This window comes from Cibotium barometz, chromosome 7 (assembly GCF_041138505.1).
Source record: "Cibotium barometz isolate CiBa-2024 chromosome 7, ASM4113850v1, whole genome shotgun sequence".
NCBI classification, from domain to species: domain Eukaryota; kingdom Viridiplantae; phylum Streptophyta; class Polypodiopsida; order Cyatheales; family Cibotiaceae; genus Cibotium; species Cibotium barometz.
Window position 1 is genome coordinate 22,863,788 of NC_141052.1, and position 23,785 is coordinate 22,887,572.

Below are 23,785 nucleotides of genomic sequence, written 5' to 3' on the forward strand. Positions count from 1 at the left end.
GATGTGAAAATGGATGTATGGATGTAGATATGGATACGGATGTATGAATGTAGATGTGGAAATGGATGTGTGGATGTGGATGTGGATGTGGATGTGGATGTATGAATATGGATGTGGATGTATGAATGTGGATATGGATGTGGATGTATGAATGCGGATGTGGATGTATGAATGTGAATGCGGATATGGATGTGGATGTATGAATGTGAATGCGGATGTGGATGTGGATGTATAGATGTGGATATGGATGTGGATGCACGAATATGGAGGTGTAGGTGGAATAATGAATGCGAATGTGTATGTGAAAGGATGTGACGTCGATATGAGTGAATGGATGAGATGTGATGGCATGTGAATCAGGACATGAATGAATGATATGGGATGTGAATGAATGATATGCGATGTGAATGAATCTGATGTGATGAGATGGAAAATGATGTGATTGGATGAGAATGGGTACACATATGAATTGAATGTGGAATAAGTAATGTGGACTCACGAGGGATAATGTGGAAAGACGAGAGTTCATTATAGAAACTGTATTTGTGACCTGTTTGTAAATGACTGTTTTATGTCAAGAATGTTGGGAAAGCATTTTGATCGTCTTGTGAATGTCGTGGAGATCTAACTGATTAAGTTACAACAGCTGACGGAGAGTCAACGGAGGACGTCTCGCGTAGCAAGATCGGCCGAGGTCTTGACCAGCCTCGGTTCGATTTAAATGGTAAGCTTCTGGTATGGTGGATGAGGGACCAAGGAAGCGGCCTATGAGTGAAGCTCTAGGTGACCTGCGAAGGATCCTAGAGGGTGCTGACCATACAGTGCTTGGGGTCGGCTCTGGGTCGCCGAAGATACCCACATGTGCGTCGTGGAAGATATTGGAACAAGGGGTAAGAGTTGTTTTCTGAAACCAGGCATGGATCTGGTTGACTGACCTTGCTGGTCCTCAACAACGGATGAGTCCATGGCTTTTTTTATATGGATGGTGCATTGTGTCATAAGTAGACTCCTTAGGATGCTAACTCCTAGACATGGCTCAAACCTACCTAATGAGTTGTTGTAAGTTGAATGTGAAGTTTTTAATAGAATATGGAACTTTCAATGCACCTAGCCATCTATTTTGTATCCAAGTTAGACCTTTTTCGAGTTCAAAAGAGGAGTTTTCTCTGACCTATCATGTTCACATACTTGTTGTATATGAAATTTTGTAGCCCTGAGATTTAAAAAAATCCTTAAATCATGTGTTACTAACTCAAAGAGTGGAGTATCACACATTATAGAAAGTGTTTTGGGAGATGGTTCAAAGGCAATGTAAATAAAGGAAACCACAACAAATGACATGGTTTGTTGCAACAAAGTCACCAACATTGAAATAAAAACAAGGCTAACTTTGTGTGAACAAATAGAAATGACGAGCTAGAGAACAACAATCATGGTTTTCATACCATGCATGATTCATAGATTCAATAATAAAAAGAACCTTAATAACATGGAGAACGTGATATAGGAGATCTCAATCATGAGGACACCTTCAAAGTTTTACTCCTCCTTGAAATCCAAAACCTTTATTTTATATCTCAATTCAAAACTCGTGAATGCTAAGTCCAATTTATTCACGTGCTAGAACCTTGATTTCTTTTTTGAATTTACAAATATAAGTCTCTTGCTTCAATGAATATATACTACTTATGAAACATAATCATAAACAAATATTATTATAATGTTTGTATATAGATATTTATAAACACATTTGTAAATACTTTTAAATAAATTGATGGATTTATATGTATCTACTTTATATTAATCTACCATAACAAATAATCTACTTTAATTATTATTATAGCTATATAATATGATTTTCATGAAAACTAATTAGCAAATCTATAACTAATTCTTAATAAATTAAAGCTATAAATATGTATCTAGACAAATATACAAATTCATTAATAAATAATTATACTTCTCTATGAAAATATATATTTTTATACATTTCATAAAGACTTTCATTTTTATGTATATATCTTTATAGATTTAAATAAAATAGTATCCTTTACATTTCATAAATACTTTAATTGTCATACTACTATGGACATATATAATATTGTCACCGTCATTTTATTATTATTTATTTTAATTAACTTCACGTACCCCCTAGTCATCTTCTACACCAAATCAAAGATAGCTTGGAAGCTCTTCACAACTTGACAGGCGGGCAATCAACTCTTAACTCTTGACTCAATAAGAAGCGTAGGAAAGTGATCGACTCTTAACTTGCAACTTGGTAGGCATGTGCTAAACTCTTAACTCCTCTCGACTCAACTTGGTAGGCATGTCATTTGGGAGATACAACGGATGTCCTCATTAATGTCCATTGCGACCCTTCTAGTAGTGGGGTACAAGGTACACTTTCTTGGCGATTTGTGTTTTTTATTAAGCGTACATATGACATTCATTGTCTCTTGGTAGCCATAAGAGGGTTCTTCAATCATTTCTCAAATGGGAAAATCATGGCTTCAATATTTTGAGGACTTATTAGTTCATTAAAAGTAAGAGGTTGTTATAGCTTCTCAAATTTAAAATGCTTTTACCAACATAATTTAATTGAGACTAACTTTTCAATTTGTACAAACCTAATTACTTTCACTACCATAATGAAATATTTTTATTAACATAATAAAATGCTTTTATCAACATAATGAAGTACTTTTACTAACCTAATGTCTTTAAGATAATACAAACATAATGAAATTAAGCACTTTATATATTTGTAGTGACATAAAAGCACACTAACCTTATTACTCAAAAAATTGATAATTATGAACTCTTTTATATGACCTTGTATGCCATGGATTTATGTTAATTAATAGGTCTTCATGGTTCCCAATGCAAAGAAGAAACTACAAAGATAAAAAGGTGTTGGTGAAAGTTCAAAACCACAACCGCGTGAAAGCAAGTGAGTGGAAAAATCTCTCCATTGTTTCTTGTGTAGGAAATGAAGGGACTCAAGAGTATGTTATGACACTATATAATCTCTAAGTGTAGGGTTCTTGATGTCCCAAAATTCCATTATGTAGATTGTTTCCATTTTCTAAGATGGGAGGGCTTAGAGAAAATGCCCTTGCATTGAAGACAAATCTAAAGAATGAAGGATATGATATGGACTTGAAAAGGGAGTCTTTATTGTGTGTTTATTTAAATTATGGGTGGTGATGTGGGCATAATAGTCTTCTTGTTATTATAGAAGCTATACTCTCTTTCCCTTGAAGAAGGGTGCAAGCATGAGCCCCATTTAAAATGTAGCTATGTTTCTTTGATTTATGTGTGGTGGTGGACATAATAGTATTATTGGTATGTTAGAAGGATCAACTCTCTTTCCCTTGAAGAAGGTTGCAAGCATGAGTGGCCCCAAGCCAACCAACAATAGTATAGCTACTACCTGTTATATGCACATTATGTGTGCATATACTAGGAGGCTAACCCACATTAGGCTTGCGAGCATGGGAGCATGGGTTAGGACTAACCTTAAGGGTTAAGGTTAGGGTCAGGCATCCAAGGGTCACACATGGGAAATGGAGAGTCAAGAGTCACTTGAGAGCCCTCCTATATAATAGGGGCATGGGGTACACTCAAGGGAGGCTTGGAGGCTTAGACTATGGTGTCTTGTGTAGAGGATCATAACTACTCACCTAGCATACACACTATAGCTACATACTATTGGATTGGAGTTATACCTCTTGATGGTATGGGAAATCAAGGTAAAGGTATGATGTATTTAATTATATTTCATGTGTGCATCCCTTGGGCTCGGTCGGGTGGAAGAGTTTATGCATGATTTATGCATGTCTATGCATAACAATTATCTAGAGAGATCTTAGGGTTTTAACAATGGTATCAGAGCAATCTCTAGTTAATTGTTGTTAATTTTATTTTTTATTGTATTTTTTAGTTTTTTTTAGTAAATTTTAATATTTACTAATAAAAATGTTATTTTGTTGATTTGTGTTGATGATTTGCATGTGGATCGTTGATATGGCAATTGGAACACATGTTACTACTATTCAATGGACGAATCGACGTTGCGAGGGAATTCAGTGAGTTTAATGCTATTTTTTGTGGTTTAAAATAAGCATTAATGAAAATTTTTACAAAAATACCACATATTTTATTGTGGATATTTTTGGTAGAATGGAAGACCCTAAGAAATTAAGCACAAGCCCTAAGAATTAAGCTAAGATACCTATCTAGAGTCATTTATCTTCTTTCTTAGGATTTATACCCACTACAACAAGCATCCCAAAGGGATCTCTTTGTGTGGAAAGCCAAGGAACATGAAGCCTTTTTGCAAGGTAAGGAAATTTTGAGCACACTACTAGTTGTTATGCCCCTAGACTGGACTAAGGAATTCTTTATAGATCCTAGTGTAGGAGAAGATGCCATAGGTGTAGTGCTGTTGTTGGTTGTAGCAAGGAAGAGAGCATTCTTATAAGGCTGGTATATTTTGTGAGCAGCAGAACAAAGACAATTAGAGAAAGGAATTATTTTAGCGCACAACTGGTAATGGTATCTGTGGTGTTTGCCTTAATAAAATTCAGGTCTTACTCACTTCCTAAGCCTTTCACTATACTGACACATTACTCTTTACTTCCCCATTTGATTCAATATGACCTTCCATCAAAGAGATTTTTTAAATGGCTGGTTGAGTTGTAAGAGTTCCGATTCACTTACATAGTGGAGTGAAAAGATGTAGGGGAGAACAAAGCTTGATCTCTTTCAAGCACACACAGACTCACACAAACCCTAGAAGAGAACACACAAGGTGAGAGGTTAAAAATTCTTCTTCTTCACACAACAAAAGAGGTCTACAAAGAAGATAAAGTGACTAACACACATAATAGAGTATATACAAGCGGTCCATAATGTGAACACGCTAAGTGGAACGGGTAGATGTGGATTAGTCGGTGTAGTCGAGCTGTAGGTGTCGGTGCCAGCTACCGAACCCGCCAGTGATATAAATGTCGAACAGTCATGCAAGCACCTTGTGAGAGTGTCAGCTTATGTTGAGCTTGACATCTCAACACTCCCCCTCAAGCTCAACTCTAGCTCATGAACTCCAAGCATATCTTGAAATTTGCAGAGCTTCTCATCTCTCCCAAGACCTTCGTGAGAAGAGGTTAGTGACCTAATCCTATGTGCTGACGTAGGCTAAGTCGATGTCGCCTTCCAAGACTCTCTCCCTGATGAAGTGGTAATGTACCTCAATGTGTTTTGTCCATGCACGGAGAACTGGGTTCCTGGCCAACTGTATACTGCTAAGATTGTCACAACATATAACAACCTTTCTCTCCACATGCAACCCTAAATCAGCATGTAGCTTGCCTAACTAAGCTACCTCACACACGCTGCCACCGTAGATCCTCTATGCTAGACAAGGCAACAATGGGCTGATTCTTGCTGCTCCATGTCATAGCAGCACTCCCCAATGAAAAATCCCCAATGAAAACATAAATCCACTAGTAGATCTCTTGTCTGAGATGCTACCTGCCCAATCTCCATCTATGTACCCATATAGCTCCAATGGTACACCTACTACATAAAACAATGCATAATCAACAGTTTCCCTCCAATATCGAAGTGTGCATCGCACAGTGTCAAGATGTGGTTTGTACGAAACTTGCATAAACTGGCTCTCTAAGCCAATAGTGTAACTCAAATCTGGCCTACTGATTGTGACATAGATCAAACTCCACAATCTTCCTGTACATAGTGGGATCCTCTAACACATAACCTGCATCCGCGCTAAGCTTGCCATTTTGATCTAATGGAACCGAGATTAACTTACAATCAGCCATGCCATACTTGGACAACATGTCCCAAAAATACTCTCTGTGGTGATAGAGCCAAATACCCTCAGGTGTGCGAATGACCTCAATTCCCAAAAAGTAGCGCAAATCTCCCAAATCCTTCATCGCAAACTTCTTTTTCAGAAGACTTTTCACATACTCAATCTCTTCCAAGTTGTCAACCCCAACAATAAGATCATCTACATAAATGATGATGATAACAATACCCTTATCACTCTTGTTCACATACAAAGAGTGATCTGCATCTGCCATATGAAAACCAATAGTTACAAGATACTCAATAATATTTTCATGCCATGCTTGTGAAGCTTGCTTCAGCCCATACAAGGCCTTACAAAGCTTACATACATACTCTGGGTGGTGACCTGTATCCTCAAAACCTCGGGGCTGATCCATATACACCTCTTCTTGTTGCTGCAAGTCACCATGCAAGAACACATTTTTTTACTCTGGGTAACCTATATCCTCAAAACCTGGTGGCTGATCCATATACACCTCTTCTTGCAAGTCACCATACAAGAACATATTTTTTACATTCATTTGATGTAAAAACTAGCCTGTAGCTGTAGCCACCGTAATCACAACTCTCACAGTTTCCATCTTTGCAACAACAGGGAAAAATGTCTCCTCATAATCAATCCTATGTGTCTGCACATATCCTTTGGCTACCAATCTAGCCTTGTACCTGCTTATGCTACCATCACTATTATGTTTCACCTTATACACCCACTTACAGCCAATAGCTTTCTTGCCTTAAGGAAACGGTACCAAATCCCAAGTCTCATTTATATACAACACATTTCAAATAGCCTCATCAAAACATGTGGGTTCTACAACCTGCACAACTTTCGCCATATAAGCATAGTGATGTGCCACATAACCATCATAAGTCAACCTCTGCATAGGGTTTTTGACTCTTCCAGATCTTTGTAACTTTGCATTCATGGCTTCCATAGCCTTCTTCACACCAGGTGTCCTCATTTCTAGAATCCCAAGCTCCTCATCAAGGCTCATCTCTAAGCCACTAGACTCTCCACCATCAACAAGAGAATGCCCTGCAAAAATATCTGGCATACCAAGGGGCTCAACCCTTTTCTCTTTACCTTTATGTGATGTGCCAACTACATTTCCAAGACTGGTATTATGATGCAGCCTGCCACTCCATGGTCTATCAACAGAACCACTAGATGAGGATTCTCCTAGTCCACTTAATGACTGTAGTTGCTGACTTGCATTCTGTGCAGCCACATTTCCACTTACATCCAAGAGCATCTTTTTCAGCAACATGCCAGCTACTCATCTCATCAAATACAACGTCCTTGCTTACCCTCACATGTAGCAAGATTATAGCATCTATATCTCTTTTGATCAAGGGAATATTCAATAAATACACATTTTTTAGCCTTTGGATCTAGCTTAGTACGCAACTCATCTGGCATATGCATATATGCTATACATCCAAAAACTTTCAAGTGAGACAAGTCAAGTTTCTTATCAGTAAACTTCTCCTCTGACGTTACATCATGTATGGCTGAAGTAGGAGTAGGAGTCCTATTCATTATATAAATTATTGTAGACACATCCTGAGTCCAATAGTTATGCAGCATATTCTTCTCTGCTATATCAATGCTCGTGCTATCTCTGCAATGTGCCTATTTTTTCGCTCAGCAAATCCATTTTGTTACGGAGTGTATCTACATGTAAATTGTCTCTGAATGCCATTCTTTTGCAAGAATTCAGAGAACTCATTGGAGAAGTATTCTCCCTCTTCATCTGACCTTAGGCACTTCACATGCTTCTTGTTTATTTTTCAACCACCATCACTCTGAAATTTTAAAAATGAGTGAACACTTCACTCTTCTCCTTCATAAAGTACACCCACACTTTCCTGGTGTGGTCATCAATAAATGTTACGTAGTACTTGTAGCCACCCATAGACATAGTCTTTGCAAGATCCCATACATCTGAATGCACAACATCTAGTACATTCCTGCTCACATTTCTGTCATATGAAAATACATGCTTTGTTTTCTTTCCAAATTAGCATGCCTCACATACTTTCTGCATACCTTCAACTTTAAACTTAGGCAACCCTCTCACAATTTCTTTAGTCTGCAGCATGGACTTCATTTTTTGCACATTTACATGCCTAATTCTCTTATACCAAACTTCTGTATCTACAATAACTCCTGAACCATTTGCAAACATTGCAGTACTCACTTCAAGCATATTTACATTCAATGTAAACATTATTCCCAATCTATTTTCTTTTAAAATCAACCTACACTTATCCTTAAAGTCTTCTACATATCATCCATGAGGGTTAAACCAGACCTGCAAACCATGCTCAATCATCTGGCCAATAGAAAATAGATTCTTTGTAATGTTCGGAATATGAAGTACATCGACAAGGTACTTCACCTTACCATCCTGCATAAACAATGGCACATCTCTAACATGGACAATCCGATGAGCAGTGCCATGCCTTGTTTCAACAAAACCTGGTCTTTCAAGACTCTTCATTCTCTTAAACCACTCACATGACTTGTCATGTGGTTCGAAGCACCTAAATCAACATACCATACATCATATTTATATGCTGTTACATCATTTTCAAACACATCATTAACCATATATTGCATAACAAACAACCTCTCATTATCCTCATTATTTCTGCTAGAGGATGCATAATTGTTTTGATGTACTTTTTTATTTCACATGTCACTCAGCTTCTTATAGCAATATGCCTACACATGTCTAGGCTTACCACAGTAAAAACAACCTTGTGTATCATTATGCTACCTTTGCCAATTACCACAACCTCTTTGACTCCCCTTGCCTCTAAACTAGCCTATTCCACCTGTGAGTTGTTGTTGTGAATCCTGGGATTGTTGCTACTGTGATAACCATACTTTTGATTACGTGTTTAGCCACCACCTTGGCCATGTCCACGACCTCTACCTCTTCCTCTACCTAAACTTGTGTAGAAGGCCTGCTGCTCTGAACTATTTTTGTTTTGTGAGAGACTCTTGATCTTCACCCAAAGTCTTCTCTTGAATGATCAGCATTGATAACACCAAATCTGTGAAGTCGGGAATGCTCTCCCGAGTCTGAATAGACATTTTGAACGCCTTGTATTGTGGCTCGAGACCACGTAGACACACACTTTCACCTTATCATCATCATAACACCAATTGATGCAAGGGATTCCACAATGCCCTTTATCTTCAAGGCATAATCATTCACATACATTTTTCTTCTCCACAGTATGAAGTTCATTCTTTAACTGAATCTTTCGTACCTTAGTCTTAGTTTCATACAACTTCACCAAGGTGTCCCATGCCTCCTTAGGTGACTTGGCATCCTATATATGCCCAATCATAGTGTCCTCTATGCTGATAAAAAGCTAATACATGACTTTCCTTGCTCCTTGATTTCAATCTTTGAATTCTTTTACATATGCAGTAGTTGGATTAATCTCCGGTATCTCTGGTGCCTCCTCATGTTCACCTTCAATGTACCCAGTAACCTTTTCCCATAGGAAGTTGGTCAATCTAAACCTCCAAGCATGGAAGTTATTCTTGTCAAGCTTCTCTGCAATAATCTGGTTTATTCCATCATTTAATATCTTATCTACAACACAAACTTACTAAAAACAACACTCTTGTTTGACCTGCACAAACTGCTGTATTCTCTATAGGCGGTACTATAGTGCACCAAAACTGTCACAACCAAGGACCTCAATTTGTATACATACACTTAATGAAAACTTTGAGACCTATTTGCAGTACACAGTGTCTACAAAACCAAACAACCTTCATGCAGTTCCAAAAATAGAGTTTTGCAGAGAATCGAAACTTATCCCCGCGCAATAATCGTGAATGCTTGGCGGACTAAAAAACAGAGGTCCAAATGCGCCCGAAATGCATTTTGACCGAAAAATTTAAGTCCAATAGATAGTATAGTTGCCCTCTGTAGCTCTCCTCCCATGAAGAAAGCTCCTTAATCAGAGTTCGTTTTTTGGTGCCTCCCGAACTCCTCTTGAAGAGCTCCCGACAAGGGTATAGTAGCCAACACAAAGGGGGAAGAGTAGATGAAGCTCTTACCCTTGTACCGGTTCATGTGCTTCTCTTGCTTGCCGCTCAACCCTTAGCATAAACCACACTCGGATACCATGAAAAGATGTAGGGAAGAAGAGATCTTGAGCTCTTGCAAGCACACACATACTCACACAAACCCTAGAAGAGAATACACAAGGTGAGACTAAAAATTCATCTTCTTCTTCACACAACAAAAGATATCTACAAAGAAGATAAAGTGACTAACACACATAATAGATTATCTACAAAGAAGATAAAGTGACTAACACACATAATAGATTATATACAAGTAGTCTATAATGTGAACACACTAAGTGGAGTGGGTAGATGTGGACTAGTCGGTGTAGTCCAGCTAAAGAATCTCTAGCAAAGATATGTCGATACCAACTACCAAACCTGCCAGTGATATAAATGTCGAACGGTCATGTAAGTGCCAAGTGAGTGTCAGCTCATGTTGAGTTTGACATCTCAACAACATGGAGTATAGTACAAGGACTACATTAGCAAATATTTTGACATACAAACAAAATCCTTTGCTATTAAGGGAAGAGATAGTTGATGAAGAAGACGGTACCCAGGTGAAAAGACCCTAAAGGAGATATGTTTAATGCTTTTACCATGGATTTTGATGGATCCTTTAAGAGAAGCTTAGGGGTTGCCAGTGGAGGAATTATTTTGTTAAATCCAAGAGGTACATTAGTATATTAAGAAGGTATTAAGTTGCAAGTGTATACTAGCAATGAAGCTGGGTATGCCACTTTAGAATATGGACTCCAACAGTACCTTAAGAGAAGAATTAGCACATTTATCATCAAGGGATACAATTTATGGGTCATTAGACAACTTCACAATGTTTGAAAGTCCAAGAATCCCAAGTTCAAGGAATGGTGCTTCCAAATCAGAAGGATGCTGCAGAAATTTCAAGAGGCCCAGATTCAACACGTGAAGAGGAAACAAAACCAAGCTACAGATACATTAGACAGAGGGAGTTTAGGCAAAGATTTGGATGCATATACCATAATTGTAACCCACCCTAGTTATGTTGGAAGAGAGATTTTACATGAAGTTGAAAGGTTTTTGCACACAGGTCTGGTACCTTCAAGTTTATCCAGAAAACATAAATATGATTTCATAAGGAGGGCTCTGCAGCAGTACAATATTGTTAGCGATCAATTCTACATGAAGGGCAAGGATTTGGTTTTGAGAAGGGTCCCAACTAGAGGAAATCTTGGCCATAATGGATTTATTTCATGAAGGGGTATGTGGAGGGCACTTTTCCTTAAAGTTAACTCTGAGGAGGATTCTTACTGTAGGTTATGTGTGGTCCAGTTTAAGGAAGGATGTTTACCATTGGTGCAAAAGCTCTGAGACATGTGAGAACAAGGAAGAAGAGTGTTGCACCATGAGTTCAGGAAAATTTTTATTTCATATGGAGATTTTGAGAAATGGGTTTTAGATGCAATTGGTCCTCTACCCAACCACAACTGTCAAGGGTAGGACCTACATCTTAGATTACTTAACCTGGTGGGCTAAGCCTAGATGTGTAAAAAGCATTACTTCAAAGAAAGTGGCCAGGTCTGTTTTTGAAGATATTTGTGTGCAAGATTTGGCATTTCCTTGGAGTTGTTGACAGATCAAGGACTTGGTTTCTGAAGCCATATTGTAGAAGAGCTTATGCAAAAATTCAACGTTACACACAAGTTTTCAACCCCTTATTATCCACAATGTAATGGGCTAGTTGAAAGGTTCAATGAGGAGTTGTGTAAAATTTTCACCAAATGTCTGGAAGAACATCCCAAGAAATGGTACTTACATGTATCTTCAGCTATGTGGGTCTACATGACAACTAGGAGAAAAGCTACAAAATTTTCACCATACCACCTAGTTTTTGGGAGAAAGGCCTGATACCCATTGAAGTGGAAATCCCCAGTTTGTAATTTTTGTTAAAACATCACGAGAAAGACATAAATGAATATAAAGAGATGTTGTTGGATCTTCAAGAGCTACAACTGGTAAGGAAAGGGGCTTTGGATCACTACATCCAACTAAGTAAAATAGGAGGGCTAAGCTATTTAATGAGACAATGAAGGATAAAGATATTAAAGAGGAGGATCTAGTGCTTAGGTACAACACCAAATTGGATAACACTTTCCAGACAAAATTCCAAATCAAATGGGAAGGACCTTTCAAAGTTTTGCACATCTAGGAGAATGGAACTTACAAGCTGACAGATCTGGATGCTAAAATTCATTCAAAGATAGTAAATGGATATAGATTAAAGACATATTGGTGCAGAGTTATGATAGTCTAGAAAGATCTAGAGAAAGTATATGAAGACTTGGTTGATGATGCTGTTGCAGTAGAAGAGCATGAAGAAGGTTGTTGCTGGATGTATTATTTGCCAAAGACTATTTCAAAGAAACCATAGCCATTGTTTGAGCATGAATGCTTCAACCATCGGAGCGTTTGGAAAAAGATGATAGGTTTTTTTGTGGCCAAGGGGATATGCTCCATGAAGATTTTCACCCCAACCCCAAGAAAAGAAATAATGCATTGGGTAGTATGATCAAAGACCTTAGGTAACATAGGATCTTGCATGGGTAGCTCAACATTGGTAACTCATTATAATAAGATGATGTGAGGATTGTTGCGTGGTGGCTAGCTGACAGGATTGGGTAGGGTAGGGTAGGTAGGAGTATGCATGCAGATAGAAAGTAATTGCGCAAGAAGGATACGGGGATATGTAAGAGTTTTTTGGAAGAGAGTTCTACATGAGAGCTTGGTTTTTAGAAGAAGAGTTTTGCAGGAGAGAGTTGGTATATGGTTGAGAAGATAGCTGTGAATTTGGTTAGCATTATGTGGGTTTGTTATGTGTAGAAGGTGATGGGGAATGGTTGAGGAGACTTATATTTGTCTAGAGTAGGGGGTTGCCAGAGTGATTAAGGGTTCTGTGTGGAAGATTGTGTCCTTGAATTCTTATCATGCACCACTATTGGAAATTGGACGAGATTAAGGATTGCTCAAGAATCTCCCAGCTGTATTTTCCAGTTTAAGCCTGCAAGCTATGGCAACATTTTATATAGTTGTTGATGATTTTGTTGAAGTTGAGAACATAGATCTGGTTTCTTTCATTCTCATGTGTGAGAGATCTCTTGTTTTGTTATGGTTTTCATTCATTTGCTTAATCTTGACTCCCAGATTCTGTTAGGTGTTGCATAATCTTCTCAAAATATACATATAATCAAGTTGTGTGAATTAAAGAGTTGGTCTTTGGTTTTGGTTCAAGCAATAAGTGAAGATTTGTATAATATTGAGTTTATGTTGGGCCAGTCAGCCTGAGTAGGGGTCAATTCTATGTTAGCGAGACATCAGAATAGTCAAGAGGTTGTGTTGGAATCCTGTTCTAATCTATTTGGGCTGATAGGAAGAAATTGTGAGGCATAGCTGACTGTTTTAGGTCTATCTAAGGACAATTATGAAAAGGCTTATTGTTTTATAGGGTGTCTATGTTAGCAATCTGACACTGGTGGTGGTTAGCTTATAGTTTTTGAGGATTGGTTCTGGTTGTGTTTAAGTGTCTTGAGATCCTTGTGGTGTTAGCTGACTTAAAGGAGAGATTTGTTGTGTCAGCTAGGTCAGTTAGGCTAGTTGGGAGGAAACAATCCTTTCAGAGGCAGTTGTGGAATTGTAGTAGTCAACAGAGAGGTTGAGAGGTGAAATTTGGTTAAGTTGATTGACATTTGAGGGTTTATAGCTGCCAGAGGACATTTTGGGAAGTTTCAGTTTGACTTTGCAGGAGGAAAATGAATGAAAGGTTAGAGGAGGGTCAACAGGACAATCATGAACGTCTAGGGACTATCTCTATAAGTCTGTGGATGCTGGAGGATCGAAGCGGATACTAGAGGATCAATTTTGGACTACAGTATGCTATCCAACTTCGAAAGCAGAAGGCATACAAAAACTGACTTGTCTATGGCAACCAAGAGAGTTTATGGTCAGACAAAGGTCAGTTGCTTAATTTTGAGAGAGAGGCTTTAGGACAAGGATTTGAGGCTAGCGGATGCTGGAGGACACTTTGGGACTCCAAACAGAAACTTTTTGGCAGGATACAAAGGACTTTGGAGGCATAATGTGAGCACAGCTAGAGAGGAGTTTAGTCAGATGGATGTCAACTATGGTCAAGAGAGGCTATTAAGTGATAGATTAGAGTCGTTGGAAGTGAGAGCTAGCCTTAGAGGACATTCTAAGTTAGCGGCTGGATTGATTTGGGAAGTTGATAGAAGGTATTGACGTATCCCATTAGGGCAATTGAGGACCAAGGGATAGTGGCTAGGTGTTCTAGTGCCTTTTATAGTTATTTTTTGTTGGGCTATGGTGCTTGTGATAGACTCCTCTCTCAATGGTGTTCTTCTTCAGATGAAGCTATAGAGGTGGTATCATGATGCCATCAACGATGTAGAGGCCTCCCAGATTGAATGGAAAGCTGAAGGGTTTCACGATCAAGGACATAGATCTCGTGCCACCCGAGTCGAAAGGGTAAGTCTTATCTCCCTTCACCACAAGTGTATAGCCACGTGAGTCAAACGTGAAGTAACACTGCCCCATTGTGAAAAGGTGATCTCGGACGATGCCTGGATTGAATGGAAAGGTCAGTGGCCTCCCACGATGATGAGGCTAGACAAGATCCGGCTTGGATCAAATGAATACCAAGGCACTCTAAATCTAGGACAATGGTCCTGTGACAATCTGTGCAAGTGAAGAGGCTAAGGGACCACCGTCAATGGAGAAGTTAGTCATGTACCCTCCAAGATCAAACAAATAGGTAAGGTATACATCATTGATTCTCGATATTAATGTCGTTGTAGTACCAGGGTTGAAGGGAAAGACTGCAAGCCTTTTTGAATCCAAAATCTGAGGTATCCACCAAGTGTAATCAACACTCCTCAGAAGATTGTGGAATGGTCTCGGTGCAAAAGAACCACCATGTATGTCACCCGACTGAGATGTGCTATAGGTGCATCACAATGATGTGCCACATAGTCGGTCACCATGTCCCCAAAGTGACATAGAAGGCACCCATAGGAAAATGTCCTGACCCCAAAGAACATTGGTTCATGTTTACGCCCATGGGAGCCAAAAGAACATAGCTCAAAGTTGGCATCGTGCACGATCAAGTGCAAACCAATGCCATCATCCACTAAAGCACCACTCAAACAATCAAAGGCACAATCCACTGCATTGATGTGAGTATAAATATGATCCAAACCATGCACTTCATCCTTAAGTGCAAGATCCTCTATGTGTGCGTGATCCATCAAGATAGAAGCATGGTCAATAAGATCACCATAGACCTCATCATTACTAAAGATGGATAAAGTGCCTATACATGAAAGCTAAGTAGAGTCCCCAACCTCAGAGTATTTAGGATCACTAAGCACCCCTATAGGAATGATCTATACTAATCCATGATGCCCCTATATGACCTAGATCCCAAGACAGATCTATCTCTAATAACAATGGACCTAAGCAATATCTAGATCAAATGAAAAGCTCTCTAGATCCTTATGCATAATCCTCTCTCTACTTTGAGGTCTCACCGCAAAAAAATCATCGCTTGCTATGATCATGTGCAATGCTTGGCTACCCAAATATATACACTAAACCCAAGTGAAAGCTACCAACTATGCTATGAGATCTAGGAGTAGAGATAGAATCATTAGATATCCATGTGGATAGAAGACCTAAAAGAGTAGCGTGATTCATCTAGCACTAGAAACTTAGGTCTATGCTCCTCATGCACTGTCGTATGCTCATCAACAAGTAAAGTATCATCATACCCAATCTCAAACATGTCAATGGATGTATCACTAATCAAAATTTTATCCCCATGATATTCTAATGTATCACTAATACACTCAAAGCGTGTGAGAAGCCCAAGGTAAATAAGCAAGGTAGATGGGGAGTGTAAATAAAAAAGTGTAATGTCCAACCCTAGTGTGAATGGGTTAAAGAAAAATAAGTTAATTAGGCTAGAACGAAGATGTAAAGGGGTAAAGAGAGAAAATAAATCCTTTCTTTTTAACACCACTGAGGTCCTTACATTTCAAACTCCCTTCTTCTCTCTTTTTTTTAACACTACTGGCAGCCATAGACCACTGTAATGAGATGGACTGAGAGCTTTCTTCAAAAGCACAATAATGCATTCTAAAGCTGATCTGTTTGCAGTTGCTCTTGCACGTAGGCCAAATTTGGCTCTTGCCATATGATACGCCAAGAAAGTAACATCTAGCTTAGCCATGGATTAGCCTAATTAGCTTGGATTAAACAAATCTTGAGAGATTAACACTAAGGAAAATGGAAAGTAAAGAGTAATGATAGATGAAAGATGTCAAAAGGTTCAAAGCTACAATAGTCCTAGAGCACATGCCTTTTATAGTCCCAAGACCCATGTGCCCTAATCCCACATGTAAATGATCCTAAGTCCATGTGCATGTGTATCCTAAAAACACTTTATTAAAAACCATCCCCTCTTAACATGATTTTGTCCTCCAATCGAAGGGTGGTCGTGCATGACAATACACATACAAGAGGCTATATATAAAATCCAAAAATTAAACAAATAGTCCGTATACATCCAAGTGTGGAAATGAAGATCGGGTGACATAAACAGTGTAGAGGCTTCCTGGATTTAATGGAAATTGGAAGAGTCACACGATTAATGACATAGATCTCGTGCCACCCACGTCGAAAGGATAGATTGTATCTCCCCATGCCATGAGTGTGCGGCCACTTGGGTCAAACAAGAAGTAATGCCACCCCATTGTCAAAATGTGATCTTCGACATTGCTCAGACTGAATGGAAAGTTCATTGGATGCCCACACGATGATGTGGGTAGACAATATCCTGCTTGGATCGAAAGGAAATCCAAGGCACTCTAAATCCAAGACAATCTAGTGTGCAAATGGAGAGGCCAAGGAACCACCATGTATACCATGACCAAGATGTGCTATAGGTGCATCAGAATGATATGCCACATAGTAGGTAACCAATTGCCCAAAGTGGCATAGAATACACGCATAGAAAAATGTCCCGGGCCCAAAGAACATAGTCTCGTGTCGACACTCATGAGAGCCAAAAGAACATAGCATAAAGTCAGCATCCTGCAGGATCAAGTGTGAACCAATGTCATCGTCCACTAAAGCACTACTCGAACAATTAAAGGTAGGATCCACTTCATGGATATGAGTAGAAGCACGATCTGAACCATGCACTACATCCTCAAGTGCCACATTCTCTATATGTGTGTAATGTATGAAGGTAGAAGCATGATGAATAGGATCACTGTCTACCTCATCATCACCAGAGACGGATAGAGTGTCTATACATGAGAGGTAAGTAGAGTCACAAAACTCAAAATCTCCAAGATCACTAAGGTCACTCCTAAAGAATGATCTATACCAATCCATGATGCCCCTTTATGACAAGTATATGACCTAGATCCCAAGAAAGATCCATCTCTAATGACAATGGATCTAAGTAGATATCTATATCAAATAAAAATCTCTCTAGATCCATATACATAATCCTCTCTCCTAAGAGGTCTCACTCCAACAAAGTCATCTTCGCTATGCTCATCTGCAACGCTTGACTGTCCATGTTACAAGGTGTGCTATGAGAGCTAGGAGTAGAGATAGAATCATAGATGTCCCTGTGAATAAAAGACCTAAAAGAGTAGCCCGACTCATCTAGCACTAGGAACTCAGATCTATTCTACTCATGCACTATCGTATTCTCATCAACAACTGAAGTATTATCATCCCCAATCTCAAACGTGCATCACTAAATCAAAAGCTAATCCCCATGATAGTATAATGCATCACTATGATCCACTGGAAAAGGTAGGAGACATAGGTGTATCATCAATCATAATGCTCGAGATGGAAAGCTTGAGGGATCAACACTAAGTATAATGGAAAGTAAAGTGCAATTTTAAAAGGTTCAAAGCTACAATAGTCCTAAAGCACATGCCTTTTATAGTCTCAAGGCCCATGTTCTTTAATCCCACAATGTAAATGACCCTAAGCCTATGTGCCTAGGCCCATCCCATGTGCATGTGCATCCTAAAAATACTTTGTTACTACAGGAGACTTGTTTCCTTTCATGGAACTTGTCAAGTAGCATTAGTGTAATTTTACTCAAGAATAAGGTTCATGGGCTCGAAACGTTAATTTAGTAAGTCTATATCAATCTCTAATACAAAAAGATAATTTAAAAAAAATAAACTTATTAGCCATTATACAAAATGTATTGCATGCAATTTTACTATTTATGAAGATTCAAAACCAATATGCATGGTTTCCTTAAGAGCTTCTTTAATATAATGACAATACGGTAGTAATATTGAACAAAGAGGATAAGACTGATGTACTTGAGAAAAGGATAGTCAAATGTATTTCCCTTCCCTACAATCACTAGAAAACATAGAAATGGTGATGGATCAAAAGCATTAGTAAATCCATCCCAAAATCCTTAGCACCTAATCAACCACCTCGTGAATCTTTTCTCTACTGAGGATGATTGGGTACTCATTTATTTTATAAATGAATATTATTTCTTTTGAGTAATATATTCATTTTTACAATAGGTACTGTAGTGGCTTCTATTGTCAAACATGGAAGAAATTGCATATCATCAAAGAAGTAAAAGACACAAGCCTCTTTTATCTAGATCCACATAAAACGTGATGTGGAGTTATTTATTGAATATCAAGAGGTTGATTCTATGATACTGAAAAGCAACAAGAAGTTCCAAGAAACATCTAAAGAGATCATGCCTCCTCCTCACAAGGAACCTTGAAAGCTATCCTTATCCAGTAAGCATGGAAAATTCCTCCACAAACGAAAAAAAGGAATTTTAAAAAAGAAATGAACTACCACAACCAATTGATGTTTAATTTTGATTTGATTTTGTTTAATATGTAGTTTGATGTTTGACACTTAATTTTTTTGCACCATAGGCAAGATATTAAAAACTCATGTTAGGATTTATGGTTTGGCTTAGAATGTTATACTACCATGTGAAAGTCTTATTTGTCTTAAGGATTTTTATTATTTTAAATATTCATGTAAATAATAGTGGCTTTTAGCAAATATAGAAAATCACACTTGTTTTTATTTTGAGTAAGAAAATTTTTGTTCGTTTCATTGAATATATATTTTAGATTTAGCTAATAAGCTTACAAATTATGTATGGTGGTACTCTTAAAGTAGTTTCATAATTAAGAATAGCTACATACCAATTATATATATTCTCTAATATACATTTTGAACTATGTCAACATGTCTAAGCACTACTTCTGGTATTAAAGTAGTTTTGTCATGAAACATAGCTACATACCGATCATACATATCTTTTAATATAAATCTTGAAGTATGTGCCAACTTGTATAAGCACTAAGTCTTAAAGGATTTTTCTGATGAAGCATAGCTACATACAAAATCTTGCATATTTTACAATGTAAATTTAGAAGTATGTGTCAACGTGTATGAGAATAAGTAAAATTTTCAAAGTACACTTCTATTGCAAAGACTCATGTTTGTTTATAGTGTTACATACATCTTTTTCCTAATTATGTATTTCTTCCAACAAGTAAGATGAGTTTTGGTGATAAGATATTTTTATCTTTTTTAAAAAAATATGTGTAATGATGATGCAAATCCATGTAAAATAAAACTTTATTTATTTCCAATAGCCATAAGAGAAAGAGAAAAGGGAAAAAATCTTAGCTACTAAACCTTGAGAGAGAAGTGTAATAAGTTATACTCTCCTAAAAAGAATAAATTATCGAGAAAGTTTTTTTAAAACTATTAAGGTTCTTATTTATGACACATCCCTTAATAATCACATACATATTGCAAGGCACCTAATACCTTAAAATTTTTATTTAGTATTAGAGTAACTGTTATTTTAAATAAACTAATAAATTTAAGACCTTTAAGACACAATCATTTTCAATATATTTTCATCATAGTAATCAAGCATTTACAAATGACACTAAAGGACGTCTCACTAGGCATTACCAAGTGTCAAAATTATGTCACTATATTAGAGAGATATTTAGCTAGAAATTAAGAGATTAAAAGCATGCATAAGAACTCAATACAATGAAATAAAGTGAGATATTTGAAAGCGTTCATAATACAATATTGAAATCTTCATGTGGGACCAAGTGTGTGAGTTAAATGGCTAGTTATGCAGTAGTGTGTACATGTACTACATATACATCTTGTTTTAAAATCTTCATGCAAAAATTGGTATGTGAGTTAAATGACTAGTTATGTGGCACTGTAACTTGTACTACATACACAACTTGTTTTAATCAAGGATGCTAGCAGGCAAAGTAGATGGTAGTGACAAAAACTTTAACCATTATAAGTACTTACTTGACTTGTGATAAAATACACAATGGAAACAATTCCTAATAAATAAAAGATAAAGTGAGATGATTGAAAAAAAAACCCCTAAGTATTAGATTATAAAGTGAATCTAGCTAAAAATGTATTAAAGAATAACTAGTTCAAAATCTAGATAAATATAGAAATATGGAAAGATAACTATATATGTCTGTGTGTGTGTGTGTGTGTGTGTGTGCATATATATATATATATATATATATATATATATACAGATATATATTTATGTATATACACATATATACATAGACATACATATTTTTGTATATAATTATATATTTATAAATATATACAAAAATACAATTGAGTGTGTGTACACGTAAACACACACACATATATAAAGAGAGAAGGAACAAAATGAAGAAAATAAAAAGTTACCCTAATAAACATCTACTCATAATACAAGCTAAGCTCACTACCATGAACACAAATTTTAAGAAAGTGAAATACTAGCTAAAAACATTCATAAGGGTAATTTGGATAGTTAAAAAGAGAGACAAAAAAACAAAAATATATTCACACACACACACACACATATACACACACAAACAAACATGCGTACACATACATAGACATGTATATATGTATGTGTATATGTCTATGTGTATACATATCTGTACGCATGAAAATATGTGTGCATACATAGACACGTATGCATGTTTATGGATACATGCATGTGTGTGTGTGTGTAGAAAGAGAGACAGAGAGAGAGAGACGAATAAGAGGTGGGAAAAGAAAATTGCAAAGGTCCATAAACATCTTATCACATAACCTAAACTCACTATCATGGACGAGATTTGAATAATGTGACCATACCTCAAGATTACGGATCATGTGCCCACTTGTTTATGTCCTTTCAAACTCTTAATATCTTTCCAAGGTTTCACATGCACGAAAAGAAACATTAAACATGAAAGCATGAGATATAATAGTAATTAAAGACAGAAACATTTAGTTGAAAGACTATATGTGTGAATACTCTAGATGAGCATGTAATTGATAAGTTTTAAAAATTGAAAGAGTACATGTGTGAATACTCTAGATCGTCATATAGTTGATAAGTTTTAAAAATTGAAAGACTATATGTGTTAATACTCTAGATGAGCATGTAATTGATCAGTTCTAAAAATGATATTCTTTACAAATAAATAATAACAAAAAAAATCTCTAATAAAAGGGGTCCAAACATATCAATGCATTATTAAAGAAATCAAGCAATTAGTACTAAAAAGAGTGTAAAAATTGTCCCATTCCTTTCATATATGTGCATGAAAGCGAAAAAATGTTAACATTTTGGATTAAATTAAAGGCACACTTGGAGTTTCCATGAGCTTTACTTGGTATCAATTACACATTTAAAACTTTTCATTGCAATTTCACGTATATAAATGAATCATGATAAGTTATCTTGGAAAACAATGTGTATATTCAATGGAAGAATCCCCAATACCCATAGACTTCTTAATTGTTTATCACATTTCATTTATGATCTTAGAGAACTTTTTAAATGATAACATAAATCAAGAGTGAAATCTCTTTATGTAAAGAAATATAAATAATCATTTTCTTAAGGCTACAAAATAAATACTTAATTTTAAAATATTTTATCCTTGATTGAGCTTTTTCTTAATATCTTATCCATGATTCAACGTTTTCTAGGTGTAGTCTTTCATATTCATAAATGTCTCATACATAATTATCTTCTTTGAAAATCTTATTAATAATGAAAATATTTTCTAAAGTTTTATTTTAGATTTAGGGATTTGATAAGTAATATATATATGTATGTAAATAGCTAGGTAGTGTTATAGGTTTATATGTTTGTTTATAGGTAGGTATATGTATGCATGTGTGTGAGAATATGTGATATAATTTACACACACAAATGAGATGAGTCTCTTAACTCAAACAATAAAAAAAAAGATCCATATAATCCACCACAATTCACTTAAATAAATAAGGACCTGCTACATAAACTGAAGAGAGAGAGAGGGAGAGAGAGAGAGAGAGAGATCTTAAGTCTCTTTTACTAGAGTCTCAATAAGTCTCTCATCTTGTTTTATTAAAAAATTAGCTTCAACTTAAAGATGTAAATACTTTTAATAAGTAAGCTCATAGATAAAAGGTCATCATTAAATACTTTTAATTATCTACTAAAAATCAATTAGTAAGTGATTGATCTTTGAATCAAACGACTTTTTAAAAAAAATTCATTTAAAAAAAATCCAACTAATATTAACTTCAAATCAATATGTAATTAAAAAATATCAAATTATTTATTTAACTTTAAAAAATAAAATATAATCTTGATTAAATAAATCAATTCCACTTGCACAAGAATTATATGATTAAGACTAATTACTCATTTTAAATAGTTTTACTACCGTTTAACTAAAAGTTACTACTAGCTAACAACTATTTGAAACTCTTGATGACTACTCAATACACCTTCATCATATTATTAGATAAATTCTAAGTTTATTTTAAATTACGATGATAAATAAAAGTATTTTAAAAGAGAAGAATGTATTAGAGATTAAGACAATAAAAGAGAAATCACTCAAGAAACTTTAGAAAACAATTAGTTGTTTATATACAAAAAGTTTTAGTTTTTGTACATCAAATTCTATTCACATTTTGACAAAATAAACTTTAGCCGAAAATTTATACCATGCCCTTTATTCACTATATAGTTACATAGATATACTTGCAGTGACTTATTAGACCCACATGTATCTCTAAACTGAGTATATATATATTTGTTCTTAAATTTTCTTTTGACTTAAATAAATACTCATTTACAACCTCAAACAATCATAACTTTACACATTTTGACTTTTTAGTTATGCACTCATAAGGTTAACAATTGTGTGTTACTTTAGAAGTCTACATGCTATGCAATTTACATATGTTATTTAAGACTTAGATTAAATTACTTGGACACTAGAGAAGATCATGACTTCATCCTGAATAAAGAATAATGATTTGTAGCTTATACATACACAAAACATTAAACCTTATCTTAGTCTACAATATTGCCTCTACATTTAAACCTTTAACTATGGTAGGTTACCTACATTCTTGCTACTATTGACACGCAATTTAGATATAGTTTTGATTTGCCATGTAAAATCTCACAAACAACTTATATGTGCTCCTCCTTTTGCTGCCTACAAAAAGAGTCATGATTTGTGTTTAGCATTTCTATATTAATGTATGCAATTTGTTTCTAATAGAAAGATATTCAACATGATAAAAGAAAGCATGCTATTTAAATAATGTTTATGTGTTGAAGACAATATGCATGGAGTGAAGATATGCACAAAGATAAAGAGCTCTCTTTATCAACAA

General features: G+C 36.1%; 1 protein-coding gene across 19 annotated transcripts in view; it reads right to left on the reverse strand.

The window, feature by feature from the left end:
- The window catches only part of LOC147636790 (uncharacterized), an 89,594-nt gene that overhangs the window by 64,665 nt on the left and 1,144 nt on the right, over positions 1 to 23,785 (reverse strand). For 2 of the 19 annotated variants that reach the window (XR_015266243.1, XR_015266242.1), the window contains exons 2-3: positions 21,251 to 21,305; positions 18,391 to 18,433 (exon numbers count right to left, since the gene is read on the reverse strand). The exons of the other annotated variants lie outside the window; for them this stretch is intronic. The gene's annotated coding sequence lies outside the window, so the exon portion shown is untranslated. The remainder of the gene's footprint in view (positions 1 to 18,390; positions 18,434 to 21,250; positions 21,306 to 23,785) is intronic. 19 annotated transcript variants of the gene reach the window in all.